The following is a 15,074-nucleotide window of genomic DNA, read 5'->3' as shown; positions in this document are numbered from 1 at the left end:
ACAAACTTGTGTCATTCCTTTTTTTTTTTTATATATATATATAAATAATGAGATGAAACAAAAAAAGATGTAAAAAATGATTTTTAGTAGTGTTCAGGAAAATGAATTTTGCAAGTCTAACGGATGTAATATCCCGGTAGGCCTTTTGAAAAAAGAGAGTTTCAAAATATGGTTTTTTTAATAGTAAATTCTATATATCTTTCTCAATAAGATTACATTAGACTTATTAGCCTTATATCTGTATATGGAATTAATTATTATAATTATGTAAAATTGTGTTGCTACAAAAGAAAAAAAGAAGAATAAGGGAAAAAATTATGTTGACATGACTTAAAAAGAAAAAAGGTAACCATTTATAGAATTGAAAATAAACATGTATGCTAGGAAAATAATGTAATTTAGTTTTAAACTATACTTTTTTTTTTATGCTAATTTGAAGTAATTCTCTATTATGTTTGTCTGATTTATTCTGAGCCTATTGCTTCTAATTGATTAGCCATTAATTAGATGATTTTGATCTTCTAAGTTGCTTTCAAAAAAGGGAATTATAGGATAAACTTTAGATATTTCAGAATATGTAAATATAGAAATTGAAAGACTTATATGAACCTATTTAGTTTTAAAATAGTTGGTCCTAATGCTTTTTTAATTTATTAATTTGCATACTCTTGTGTAAAATGATAATCAAGAATAAATTTAACTAACAATCGAAAGACTCTTTTGGAATGATTTTGAAGAATTTGCTAACAAATAGGGATAATTAATTTCAATTAGTTAAATGAGAAAATCTAGTAAGAGATTACGTGAAATTAGTTTCCAAAAAGTTCTTTTTCTTATGATTTGATCATCAAACTACAGCTTTCTTTTCCTTTGAATTGATTTTGATTGCAATTATAAAAATCTTAGTGACTTTTCTAAATAAAGTTAAGATTAATATCATTTTGGTACTAATTCAAAAGTGAGATACCAATCCCTAAGTATGACACTCTTCTCATCACTTTATTATAAAATTACAATATTGTGCACTTACAATTTTGTACCCAATAAAGTTTTTGGCACCGTTGCCGGGAATTGATTTCTTCTTATTTTTGCCAATATCAATACAAAGCAAACTTGGTTTTAATTTAGAATTTTACTTTTATTTATTTTTTGTTCTACAGGTATGTTTTGGACATTGGATGCGCAGTGTTAGATATCTTGACTACTCCATTTGATTCGTAAATTGAAAGAACTTTTAGATCACGAAGAAAAAAATAAAGTATTAGTCATGGCTGATGAACAATATAATGCACAACCACACACCTTGAATGATTCTGTACAACTAAGTCTGAATGATAACTACTCGAGTATAAGACACCAAACCATTAATGCCAACAATTTTGAGCTCAAACTAGCATTAATCAGCATAGTGCAACAAGCCCATTTTAGTGGATCACCACTTAATGATCCCAATATTCATTTCGCAAAGTCAGATTCTGCAATTTCTAAAGAAAAAATGCAGCAAACTATAACTTACATCCCTCCAGAGTTGAAGCAATTACCTGAGCATCATTGTTATGCATTCTTGGGTGATAGTTACACATTTCCAGTGATTGTTGTTGCATCACTCACATCCGAAGAATGGGAAAAGTTGCTACGTGTGTTAAGGGAGCATAGAATAGCCTTGAGATGGACTATTTTCGACATAAAAAGTATAAGCCCCTCCATTTGCATACACAAGATTTTAATAGAGGAACTTTACAAACCATCGATTGAGCACCAAATTAAGAAGATTAAATCCAGCAATGAAGAAAGTTGTGAGAGCTAGAATTTTGAAACTCCTCAATGCTGAAATTATCTATACTATTTTAGACAGTTCATGGGTAAGTCCAATGTAAGTTGTGCCAAAAATGGTGGAATGACAAAGTGAGAAACGACAACAATGCGTTTATTCCTACAAGAACAGTTGGTGTGTATGATGTGAAGTATTATCTTTGGGATGACCATTTGTTGTTCAAAAGATGCCCTAATCAAATCATTCGAAGATGTGTACCAAAAGAAGAGATGCAAGCCATTCTCCATCACTGTCATTCTCCATCACTGCCATTCATCATCATATGAGGGACACTTTGGAGCAACACGTACAGTAGCTAAGGTACTTCAAAGTGGTTTGTTTTGCCTTTCAATTTTTCATGATAGTTATACTTTGGTGAAGATTCGTGACCTGTGCCAATGTATGGAAAATATTTCAAGGCGTTAAGAGCTACCATTGAAAAACATCTTGGAGATTGAATTATTTGATATTTCGGGAATCAGTTTTATGGGTCATTTTCCTCATTCCTTTGGCTTTGTTTACATCTTGCTAGTAGGAGATTATATGTCAAAATGGGTGGAAGTAATTGTTGCAACAACAAACGATACAAAGGTTGTGCTTAGATTTCAGCATAAGAATATATTCACAAGATTTGGCATGCGACGGGCTATCATTCATGATGAAGGGACTTACTTTTGCAACAAGTTGTTTGACAACCTTCTTTCTAAATATGGTGTGAAGTACAAGATAGCACTTGGCTACCATCCTCAAACTAATGGCCAAGCTGAAACTTCAAATCAAGAAATCAAGAACATTCTTGAAAAGACAATCAACACAAATAGGAAGGACTGGGCAAAGAAGCTTGATGATGTTTTGTGGGCATATTGTACAGCCTTTGAAACACCTATCGGGACGTCTTCTTACCGATTAGTGTTTGGAAAGGCATGTCATCTTCCTGTTGAGTTGGAGTATAGAGCTTATTAGGCTGTAAAGAAGTTTAAATTTGATTTAAAGGCAGCAAGAGAAAATTGACTTTTTCAATTGAATGAGATGGATTAGTTCTGAAATGATGCTTATGAAAATGCGAAGAAGATCTACAAAGAACAGACGAATAAGTGGCATGACAAACATATTCTTAGGCATGAGTTTGTACCAGGATTGCAAGTTTTACTCTTCAATTCATGACTCAAACTCTTTCCCGGGCAAGTTAAGATCAAGATGGATAGATCCTTATACAATTGACAATATTTTCTCTTTTAAAGTATTTAGAGTTAACGATCAAAGAATTGAAGCACTATTATGGAGAACAAGTGGAGATGAACTGTGCACTTATTCCTCTTAGAAATCCCAATTGATGAAGATTAAAAAGTCTGGCTGTAGACTTTAAAATAAGCATTTTTGGGAGGCAGCCCATAAAACTTTCTTTTATTCTTTTATTTTTAGTTTGAATAATTTAGATTTTGATGCAGGTATATTTAGCATGAATAGAAAGTTGAAAATTACAAACTACGACTAATCCACCATGAAACCAGGGAATTTCCTTCCATTTCTTCAATCTTTCTCACTTTTGAATTACAACTATAATGATTTGGTCTATTTGATTGTTTATTTTATTTTATTTTACTTGTGATTCTATAAGTCTTGAGTTGTTGGATTCTCTTACCAAAAATGTATTTGAGTATGATTGAATTCTCTATGAGTATGAAATTTATGATCAAGGAAAGGACTGAGAAAAATTTTCAAAAATTTCTTTTATGTCAGGCCAAGTTTTGTGGGTACTTTGATTGAAATCTTTGTCCTTGAACATAATTGAGTTCATAGTCATTTTATTTTATTTTTTTGTCCATTTAGCTTATGAAGAGAATGAGTAGAATTAACTAGGTTAGGAAAGTTCAATCTTGTTTTGCTCTAGAATCCATTGATGGATCCTTGAGGCATAATCCTAGTTGATACCAAATATTAGAGAAATGATCTTAGCATTTTTTTTAGTCATAACCAAAAAGATTTCCCAGCCATCCTAATTATCAAGCCATCATTGCTTGGTATATTTCTATAGTCAGCCTCCTTGAGCCTTATTTTACATAAACTTTTATTTATTCTTTTAACTACATCAACCATTCCTGTTCTAAGCCTGAAAAACCATTATTTACCTTTTATAGTTTGAGAAAAATACTTTGATAGAAATCTACATTTAAAGAGAAAGTTAGTACAATGGAAATTATGCTCTATTTGATCAAAGTGTCAAAAAAAAAAAAAAATAGAGAAAACTTTGCTGGGTTTGTCTTTTGTTCAGAGGTGATTTATCCAACATGGTAGGAAGCATAAAATAGAGAAAACTCAACAGGTAGAGTGTGATCACTGCAAATTTTGCTAAATGCATAGTTGGTATTACTTCATTGATTATAGCAACAATAATGTCACCAATAGGAGCATATAATCAAGAAAGAGTTCTGGTTTGAATTCCATGGATATCACTTTCATTGTTCTTTTCACCAAGCATTTTTCTAGTTTGCTTTAATTTTTCTTATCTATTTCTTTCTTAGCCCTCACATTGTGGCATGTCATTACAACTTTATTAAAGATCTTTTGTTTGACTACATTAGTGGAGAGGATTTCTAAAAATTAGACTTATGGAATTAAGTTTTGAGAGAATTCATCTGGTTTCAGTTGTTGTACTTTTATCTAAGTTTGCAGGTGGTATGGAGTTAAATTGACTATCTCACACACACACACTCAAGGTCCTAGTTTTAGGTTGAAGGAACCTCTTAACTCTTATTTGACAAATTGTCAAGTTTTTTATTGATTTTTCTACTATCCTTGATATTAAAAGAGTAAGATACTAGTGATCAAATCTAAATTCAAATCATGGCTTGGTGAGTGATAAGATTTTTCTATGGGGTCTTGTTGATGTTGGCTATAGTGGTCTTTTATTTTATTTTATTTCCTTTTCTTTTTGTTTGAGAACAAACAAAGTTTTAAGTTTGGAGGTGTTTGATGCCTTGCATAATTTCTTATATTTTCTCACTTCTTAACTTTAACTTTATTATAATTTTATTTATTTTTGTCAATTTTAGGCTTCATTGTTGTCATTAAGTTTTTATTTTAGATTTGAAGAAAGGAAGATCCAAATTTTAGTAGCCTATTGTCTAGAAACTCTCTCTCATTTAAATCAAGATTTTATTTGAATATAAGAGCTGGTCATAGGTGCTATTTAGGGAATAAAAATCAAGTTGAATTTTTGAATAATAAAAGATATTGGAACCAGTCAAATGGAAAACTTTTGAATTGCATGGTGGAAGTTGGAAGAGGGGAGAATGCTACAAACAAAATGATCTGAACATTTTTACATAATGGATCGCTTCAAGCTCTTGCTTAACTAATATGGATCGCTGTTGAGTGACTTTTACATAATGGATTTTACTTGTCCTCGAATATTTTTGTTGCGATGGAGATTGTCCATTTCCAAGTAGATTTATTTTGCTTGCACGAGGACTCATGGTTACGCTCAAAATTCCTGTTCGTTGTTGATTAAGATCGATGAGTGAAGCCCAACACTTACTCGTTTGCATGTCTCTATGTTCCCATATTTAGTTTCTTGGAGATCCAAGGGGTTTTGTAGGGAAAACCCTCTTAAACCAATTTAGTATAAATAAATTTAAATAGTAAGGGATGAATAAGCAAACCCGAGCTATTTAGCTACTACTTTTAGAGAATGTCCTCTTCTAAGCGATTTCAGCTTAGCAAGGATTGTTCACCATTGAGTGACTTTTGCTGTGAGTTTTTACCACTTGCATTATTGGTCATAGCCTCTTTGCTTGCTCATGATTCTTTTCTCTTAGGGCGAACATAATTTCTCACCTCAAATTTTTGTTGCTCAGAACAGGCTAGTCTCCACCCTGGTCTTCCATTAATAGAAATAAGAGCACCTTGCACATTAATAGAGCCATTCTCCAGCTAACGTGGCTGGCAACCCTCAATGATGCTTCATAGAGCCAGCTCTATGTTTCTGATTACTCCCAAAGAATAATGTGGTAGTTATAACACAACTTTGGGGTGTCAATTCCACAGGGAGACAAATTAAACTAATAGTAGAAGGAACAAAGAAACTAAAAAAAAATATTAAATGATTAATGGAGAACAAAGATTAATTTTCAATACAAATTAAACTGAAGCAAAGTGATTAAAGAAAAAAATACTCAAATTTGACGAACAGTAGAGCGTCGAGAATCCCTTGCACAAATCCGGTATTTTAATTATTCTTAGTTCATTAAATAACTTAATTGAGAACTCAATTCCGAAATTTCTAATTGGAAGGTATAGAATTATAAACCAAAATTAAATCAAATGTAACACTTTGAAAAATCATTCACCACTTTTAAATACTTAAATTATTATCCCTATTGAGAAAATCCAACGACGACAATATATTCAGGGAGTGATATTGCAGCAAAGAACTAAATCATTATAGATAAATAAATTATCCAAACATAATCAAAGAACCAATCCATTCAATAAAAAAAGCATGACTGAATCCATAAACAGAATAAATTCTATAATTATTCGGAAAAGAAAACATCAGCAATAATTGAGAATGATAAAATAAAAGAGTTTTAGTAATTAAAAATCAAATACATAAATTAAAAATAAATTAGAAATATCATTTAATGTGCAAGTTCATCCCTAGCCTTACTTGAGAATTTAGTAACCCATAAATATAATAGACAACAAAAATCTCCAAAGAAAAATAAAGCAAACGGTAGCCATGAAAGTGATTTTCTCCTCTTTTCAAATTTGCCTCTTGTGCCTCTCCTCCTCCTCTACTTCGTTTTAATGATATGCTTATGTAGAGTAGGAAAAAAACCCGAATGGCTTCATAATTCCAGCATAAAAAAATTGACTAAATTTTAGGACTAATCTTGAAAGGCACATACGTGTTTCAAGAGTTCGAATTTGGAAATCCTTATTAAAGACACATTTATAGCCCTTTAAGATAGATTTCTAATGCATCAATAATTGTATCAATCCTATATATGAGTAGAAAGTTACAGTCAAAATACTAAAATATGTCTAAACTGTCTCCTAACAAATTTCAGTTTGGACATCTTACAGTTTTCTATTGTATTTTTTTTCTTGATCCAAATTTCTCTCAGACCCCATGAAAATCCTTATTTGAATTTGACTGGGTTTTGACTTGCTCTTTAATAAACTCTGAAATTAAATATAAAAAAACTACTTAGGAGTATCCCAATGTAAATAGAAACTCGATCCAAGAATATACATTAATTCCTATGATTTCTATTCACATTTTAGTATTTTAATCTAATAATAAGGTATTGAGAGTGCACTTTTACACACTCATCAGTTTCTATTGCCAGTGGCTTGTTAAGGGTTAAGATCATGGTGATGATGGATGCCTAGGTACAAACTACTTCCACATGATGTAGTGGACATCGTGGTGCTGCTTATGTGGGGCATTGTGATTTGAGGTAGTGGTGAGCAGATGCTTCATTGTTCCTCAACTGGGCATTGGTGGCCAACTTCCACAGTGGGAGTTTGCATTCCATCCCCCATACGGGGCACGGGGGTGAGCTTCACACTTAACCTCTTGAGTTTTTAGGATGACATGCTCCTTGGATGAGCTTATGCAAGTAAAAGCTCATGGGAACTATTCATTGCCAACTACGAGCAACACCATGCAAAGTAGTGGTGAGCAGATAGCTCACACCCTCTAGCAAAGTGCTTCATGAATTGTGGTGTTAAGGGCACCTATTACGTGCAAGTTGCTCACCACGTTACATGCATGGTCATGCACAGTTGGACTTAAGTGGTGTTCTGATGAGTACTGTAGTTCTTTATGGTGCCAAGCTTTGTGTTCGCCATGTTTGGCACTACGAGTCAACCCCAAACTAGCACTCTTGCTCTCCTCGATGTTGGGCTATGGTTCTAGCCATGTCAGCCAGAGTGGGCGAGCAATGAGGCTCACTTCGTGGTTGGTAAGCTCTTTGCTCACCACGGTGGAGGTGAGCTGCCATGGCAAGCCCAATGCTTGCCCACTGTTTTCCGTCTATGGTGAGCTCGTTGCTCGCCATAGTGAGTCCATTTCAGTTAGTGTGATCGTTGCTTACCATGGGGGTGGCAAGTTGTCCTCAAGTCTACTACTTGCCCATTGTCTCCCTTTCATTGCCCACCACGGTGAGCGGCAAACTACAATGATGATCGATGCTCAGGTTTAGGCTGCCTCCATGTAGTGTAGTGGACATGTATGGTTTTTAGTGGCCTACTTGTATTCTTTACACCTCAACAGGTGATAGACACATTCTACGATATCGGTCAGGACCAACACATGCATGGTGCTAGAGGTTACATAAAAAGGTCTTGCCTATCCATCTGGTGACAAGGCCCTTGGTAGGTAGAAAATCATACGAGCCGGTGAGATGTTAGTCCTTCCAAGTTCAAGGACCTAGACATGTTGTGCATAGTATGGATGCTAGCTTTTAGCTTGACCACTGTGCCTTCTTGCTAATGGGATGGTTGTCGACCTTATATGGGTGAGCTAGTCATTCATACTGGCCACTGAGCATCATTTGGCTTCAATCATGCCCACTGAGGGCGAGCTTACAACTAAAAGGCACTTTTCTTTTTTGACAACCTTATACGGTGGTAGGCAATGTCTCAATGGTTTTTTTTAGTTTGGAGGTGTAGATTGTTGACAATTGATCAGTGTAGTTGCCCTATTTTGGTTGCTTATGTCAGAAGAGTAACAAAAAAAGGTCTTCCCCTACGATGGTGCAACCTCGGTTCTTTGTTGGTGGTCAACGCAAGCCATCATACCTCCTTCGAGCTAGGCTTCATGGAGAAAGGGGACTTGCTGCGGTGGAAAGTTGGTGTCGTGGTGCATGTTGGAAACCAAGAGGCTTTACATGTATGTATGGTGCAATGACAAAAGAGTTTTGCCTTTGGTTGTTGGTGGTTGTGTAGGGTGGCATTGGACGATTGTGGTTGAGTCTAACATGCTAGGCCAGCAGAGTCTTGGATGTTATTTGGTTCTAGTTGTTGGTGTTCATGACTATCAGTGTCCTTTTACGTCGTGTAGCCGGCAGGCTATTTGTCTACCCACGCCCATCTCCATCTAGGTTCATGTCTGCACCCCCCGTGTGTGGAATCGAGGGTGATCATCTTGCTTGCTCAATACTTCTATGCTGGCAGGGAGGATTCACCGACCACTTAGAGCACAGTGGGGAGCTTCAAGCTCTCCCTCAGGAAATGGTAGTGAGCCTTGACCTTGCTTAGCGATGAGTTTGGGTGTCGTCATGTGAGGCTTGACCGATAAGGATCTAGGACTCTCGTCCCCTATACACATCCTCGTGATTGTGTTTTTGCGTGCCCTTTGTCATTTGACCAACAGGAAAGGTCCATCTGGAATTCTCTACCTATTATTTTATGTGTGTTTCAATTTGGTGGACAAGCATCTGCCTGCCCTTGGACTACTGGTGGGGTCTGATACAGCCAGCCTTTGTGGTCTAGTGTGTCTGGTGGGGTCCGTCCCAACAACCTTTGAGGCTCTGACCAGCTATGGACCTACAAGAAATGTTCCTCCAACCCCATTTGGGTATCCATAGCCATGAGGGTGACGCCAAGCTCATCCTCTTCTGGGATTCAGTGGCAAGCAACACCTCCTAGGCATAAGGCAATGGGGGAAATAAGGAGATCTGGCTATTGTATGAGGCAAGCCCAGTAAGGTCAGGGCTGTCGGTAGATTCTGGCTTGGTCTAAGGCATTCGGAGTGCTCACATCACCACAAGCGAGCTACATGCTTGCCCACTTGTGCACGAGGTTGAGGCACCATGCACGGCAACGTGCACACAAACCTTGCCTTTGAGGAGCTCTCCGAGCAATATTCTCAATTTCCATATTAAAAACCAACGACTAGCCCATATCGTGGGTTGCCATTTGAACACCAAACCATGGACGAGAAAATTCTTCTTGGTTTCTTAGGAATGGAATGGTAGTGGAAACTGCTATACTGAGATTTCTAGTGAGATTTCAAGAAATTTCAGTAAGTAAACAAATAACATACAATAGATATTATAAGCATACCAGAGCAAATCAAAATGAATGCATGGACATGGACTTTTACTTACGCACTTTGACTTTTAAAAACATGACATGTGACAAAGAACTTTTATAACTTTTTCATAAAACATCTTTCCATCTTTTCGTTCTTGAACATTAAACATACATACGAGTTTGGGCACTTATTCATATGACATAGCATAGCATGTCTTTAAGCTCAAAGCCTTATTCTTGACTTTAAATATATGATTGGATACCACTCGGCTCCCCTATGCACTATGTGTTCCTCGCTAGTTACCGCATCATCCATTGGCCCGCTTTGACCAAGGTGACTACGTCTTATTCTTATTCATACTTTGTACGGAAGTTCACATTTTTGCCTTCACCATATAGCACCCATTAGCTTTAGGTCCAACCTCACTCCGATATCCTTTCCTTTTCGGAATTATTTGAGGCTCATCAACGATACCTCGTCAACCCAGGGGCCACTACTCTATTTTAATCACTCTTGAGTGGATAGAGGAGTTCTAAGAGCATTCCCATCGTAACATTTGGGGTCATGACAAAACTTTAAACGACTCTTTTCTTAAAGAAATAGTTTTGTAAACCCAATGCATGTGACATGGACTATGACACCTTGTACTTATCATGAGATATGTACTAATGCATGTCAAGACTTAACACAAACCACACATCATGTAATCATGCACAACCATATACATTCCACATTACAACTTGAAAATATTAGAACATGTGGCCATGTTCTTAATCAATAATTTCAAGGTATTTGAACAACAAATAAGGAACACAGCACTTGTATTTTCACATAAACTATGCATGGCCAAAACATGCAACCCCTAATATGCATGGATATCATTTTATGTAGTTAGAACTTCAAACACACATTGATAACACATTACTCATAGTCATGGCCAAAGCATGTCAACAACTGAAATGCACAACACACAATCTTTTTATGAACTTAGAATCTCCTAATGCATTTGGTGGAGTACCACAAATAAACATACATGTATAGTCAAATTGTGCATGCGAACATACATATGGAAAAGCAAGTATTTCATGGATTTAAACCTCTAATGGATTCGGTTAGGCATCAAGTATTCATAAACAAATTAAAGCATGCATGTCTGAACACTAGATGTGGCATCTCATCTCATTTTCATAATGTAAACCAAGTAATAACAACCAATTAAAGAACATGGCAAGCATAAAGAACCTAATGTAGGGCATGGTGAAATATCATCACTTCAAACACAAACATACAAACAAAAACACAAGTTTACATAACATAGACATAGAATAGCCAAGAATAAGTTAGAGTTCTACTTACAAAATCCAACATCCAATAAAATAAGCAAGCTTTAAAATATAGTAGCATACTCATAAGAATCAACTCCTCATAACCCTAGTCCGTGCATGAGTGAGTGAGTGAGTGTGCTCTAGGTTTTTCTTCAAGACAAGAAAAACCTAATCTTAAAGGTTCTTCCATAGGTCTAAAACTCTAAAGGATGAAAACCCCAGTTTTCAAATTAGTGCTTAGGTTGTGGCCCTCCTCTCAAAAGTATTCATTCTCAAAACTTAACCAAAAGGTACTTTGGATTTTCACTCTTTGAAGAAGAAAACCCTAAGTATCCGAGTGTGTGTGTGTGTCCAAATGATTGTTCATGTGGAATCTGAAGCATTCCCTCTCTTGGTCATGTGTGAGAAACAAGAAAAGAAGTGTTTGGTTCTTTCTTACCTCTTGACTTTCCCTTGGTGGATGATGACTCTAATATTGCAAACACTTAGAACAATGCTTCAGTGGATGGAGAGTGCCATGAATGTTGTTTCGATGAAGAGAAAATGGTAGAGAGTAAAGAGAAAGTGAGTGACAAAAAATATCTAAGCTTTTTCTTCAAAAAGACCCAAAAAGACTCTTGGTTTTTCGGCTCCCCCTTCTAATAGGCACAATTTCCCTCTAGAAAAAATGAAACATGGTGCATGGATGCCAAATGGTATCACCACCATGTGTCTCTTCCCCTTCCCCCATCATTAGATTATGTTGGGAACAAAAGCCAACTTTTGGGCAAGTGGTGTGTAGGCTACCCAAAATGAAACCCTAATTCCTCTTAAACCCTTCTTCAAGTACCTAAGTCCATTGTATCTAGTGGCAAAAGGGTCAATCGCAAAACCCTAGATCATTCTTGAAGCTCTAGCCATATGCATGCTTGCCAAGTGGCAAGTGAGGTGTGTGTGTGTGTGTGTGTGTGTGTGTGTGTGTGTGTGTAGGTGGCTGCCAAAACCCTTCAACTTCCAAGGTGATCTCTCATCTTCCCAAAGCCTTGCAAAAAGTGTGATTGGGCAATGTGGGTGGCATGCAACCTTCCCTGGTGTCGTCCACCTCATGAGCTTCCCACCAAGATTATTCTAGAATCCTTAGGCATGTGGCTCTCCATCTCCTTTGTAGGTTTTTCCCCTTCCCAAAGCAAAACCCTTCATCTTCTATCTTACATGCATGACACATGGCAACCTCCTTTAGAAGCTGAAACCCTTTATCTTCCATAGTTGCCATACCTTGTGTCCCTTGATCTTCCCTAGGCACCACTTTCCATAACCTTATCATTTCCCTTCTAGAAACCCTTCTCTGCTAGTGGCAAGTGTCACAATATCTCTTCTTATAAGCATGTCTTCTTGCATGCATGACACATAGCAAGAAGGTGGGTGATCCTCTAGGGTAGGTGTGTAAGGCTTAACCCTAAACTCTCTTACCACTCTTCCCTCAAATTAGTCCAGATTCATCAAGTCCTAGTTGCAGGTTCCATTGGATGACATGTGGCATCCAAAGAATTAGGTTGGGCTTGTGCCCTAGTTCCATTGGGCTTCAAACCCTAACTCTTCCATATAGGCCGAATATCATAGGGGCCTTTCTTATGGCCTTGGATGCCTAGTATACCAAGCCTAGGTTCTACTTGGGTTGTTCCACCTTATTTGGCCCAAAATAATACACCAAAATAATCTAAGAGGCTTAGCTTAGTCCTGGTATCAGAAAGGTGGCCCTAGGGTGGCCCAAAAAACCTCTAATGCCTAAGTTAGCTTGGATTTTTTAAGCAAGGAAAATTTAGGAAACAATGAGAATGAGCATTAATCTATCCTTAGCCTGAGGATTCGGTCCCTTTACCTGGTGGTTGAATGGGCCTTTTATACTCGGCTCAGAGAGTCAGATGGCCATGCCCTACGACCTTGGGGAAGGGAAAATCCTCCCAGACCTCTTTCTGTCATGCTATCTTTAATCCGGCGTGGCCTTCTAGGATTAGTCATTTAATGCAGCATGATTATTTGGTGAACCCATTTAATGCGGTTTGGTCTTCTGGCATTGCAGGATAGTCCGATCTCTTCCCCTTGGTATTCTTCTTCTTCTTTCCTCCGACTTGGTTTTCCATGCTTCTTCTGCAACGTCCCATCTCAACTCGGGAAATTATATCTAAACTACAAGGGTTATGGGTTGATTCTGAACCACTAGGAGATTCCCGTGGGTTTGGGCCAGGCTGCCTTGTGCTTCCTGGGGTATCCGAGGCATACTGGATGTCAGGCCTGGGCCGGCCTCCGTGGGCTTTGAGGTCCCCGACGAAAATCCCCCTAACAATTACCCACGAATTCTCATTGGGTTGAACAATGGGAATTTCTTTTTGTTCCTACTTAGGGCTATCAATTACTTCTCTCGATGTTGAACAAGCATATTAGGGGTTTGATGATTCCACGTGCCTGACTTTGATTCTTTCATTGCTTTGCCCAGGGACACAATCTGGCATTTTCCAAGCTGCTGTTTCACGTTCTTCGCAATGATGACCGTGAGACGTTCCCTCGTTTTGCAGTTTTGATGTTGTACAGGGCCTATAAATCCCTCCTTCTTCACGCTTCATGGTACGTCAAGAATTGATAGCCTTTTCAATACTTTTGTTACCTCTCTTCTCTTTACCCCTCTTTGCCTTCAACCCTTAATGATTCTCCCGCTACAGTTTGACTCTTGCCACCCGAAAGGCCTCCAAAAAATCTACCAATCCTATGAGTTTCGATGGTTCTTGAGGTTTCAAGGCCACGTGAAAAGGCAGTGAGCACTGATGGTTCAGCAACAAGGGTTGTTCTCTTCCCCAGCATGTTCTCTTGTAGACTGAAACTGCCTTTCACTCGCTAGGTTCATGAAATCTTGTACCACCTGGGCCTGACTCCTGCTCAACTTCATTCGAACGCTTGGAGGATTCTGAACTATTGTTGTATTTTATGGTGACGAGTAATGTTGAAGTCTGACCCGGAGCACGTTGACCTTACTTATCGTGAATTTCTCCAAAATCACAATGTGAAGAGAGGCGCAAGAGAAATTTGAAGTTTCAGGGGAATGTCTACCCTGGTTGTACTAGAGCTGAGGTACCACAAGGTATCAAACTGGACCACCAAGTACTTCTTCCTATCTAGCTGGGGGTGGGAGTTTCCTGTAGGCTAGGTTGGTCTGGCTGAGTTTCCAATCAGGGCCTCTTGGGGAGTCATGCTGAGCGATAGGGCTGTGCGCCCTACTACCACCCTGAGTGTGTTGCACCTTATCGCAATCATTAGGGACTGGGTGACCAAAAACCCTCTCTTGGTACATTCAGAAGTTCTCCTTGGGGAGGATAGCCTTAACGCTTTTCTACCCCTAAAAGCTCATGTTGCTTCTTTCACATGGGGCATTGGCATTCATCCATCCCTGGATTCTTCAAGGAACTAACCTCATAGCCTACTCCCAAAGGCTCCCAAAGGTAAGGGCAAGACAGTCCGTTCAGAGCCCAGCGAGGATGATCGTTTTACCCTAAGGCCCTAGCTCCAAGGGTTGTCAGCACATATGCCCTGGGTCCGGGTGACCCTTCGTTCCTTCCTCTTCTAGGATGCCTACCTGGCACCGTGTGGACGAGGAGTCCTCTAATCCAAGCGCATCGGTTGTGCCCTTTCCTTTAGTGGCCCAAGGGGTTCCAAAACCACTGCGAGAGTGCAAGATGTCTCTTAGAGGACGAACGTGGTCAGCATGCACTTCTGGGGTGCTCTACCAGATAGGGCACCTCACCAAACTTGAGTGGTGGCGCAGTCCCCAAAATTAAATGTGGGGATGTCTTCTTCCTCGAGGTCCACCGTTCGATCCATAGTCGAGGCCTTTGTGCCTTAAGACATCTCAGGCCATCTT

The sequence above is a fragment of the Carya illinoinensis genome, chromosome 5, assembly GCF_018687715.1.
Source record: "Carya illinoinensis cultivar Pawnee chromosome 5, C.illinoinensisPawnee_v1, whole genome shotgun sequence".
NCBI lineage: Eukaryota > Viridiplantae > Streptophyta > Magnoliopsida > Fagales > Juglandaceae > Carya > Carya illinoinensis.
This window is presented reverse-complemented; position numbering follows the sequence as displayed.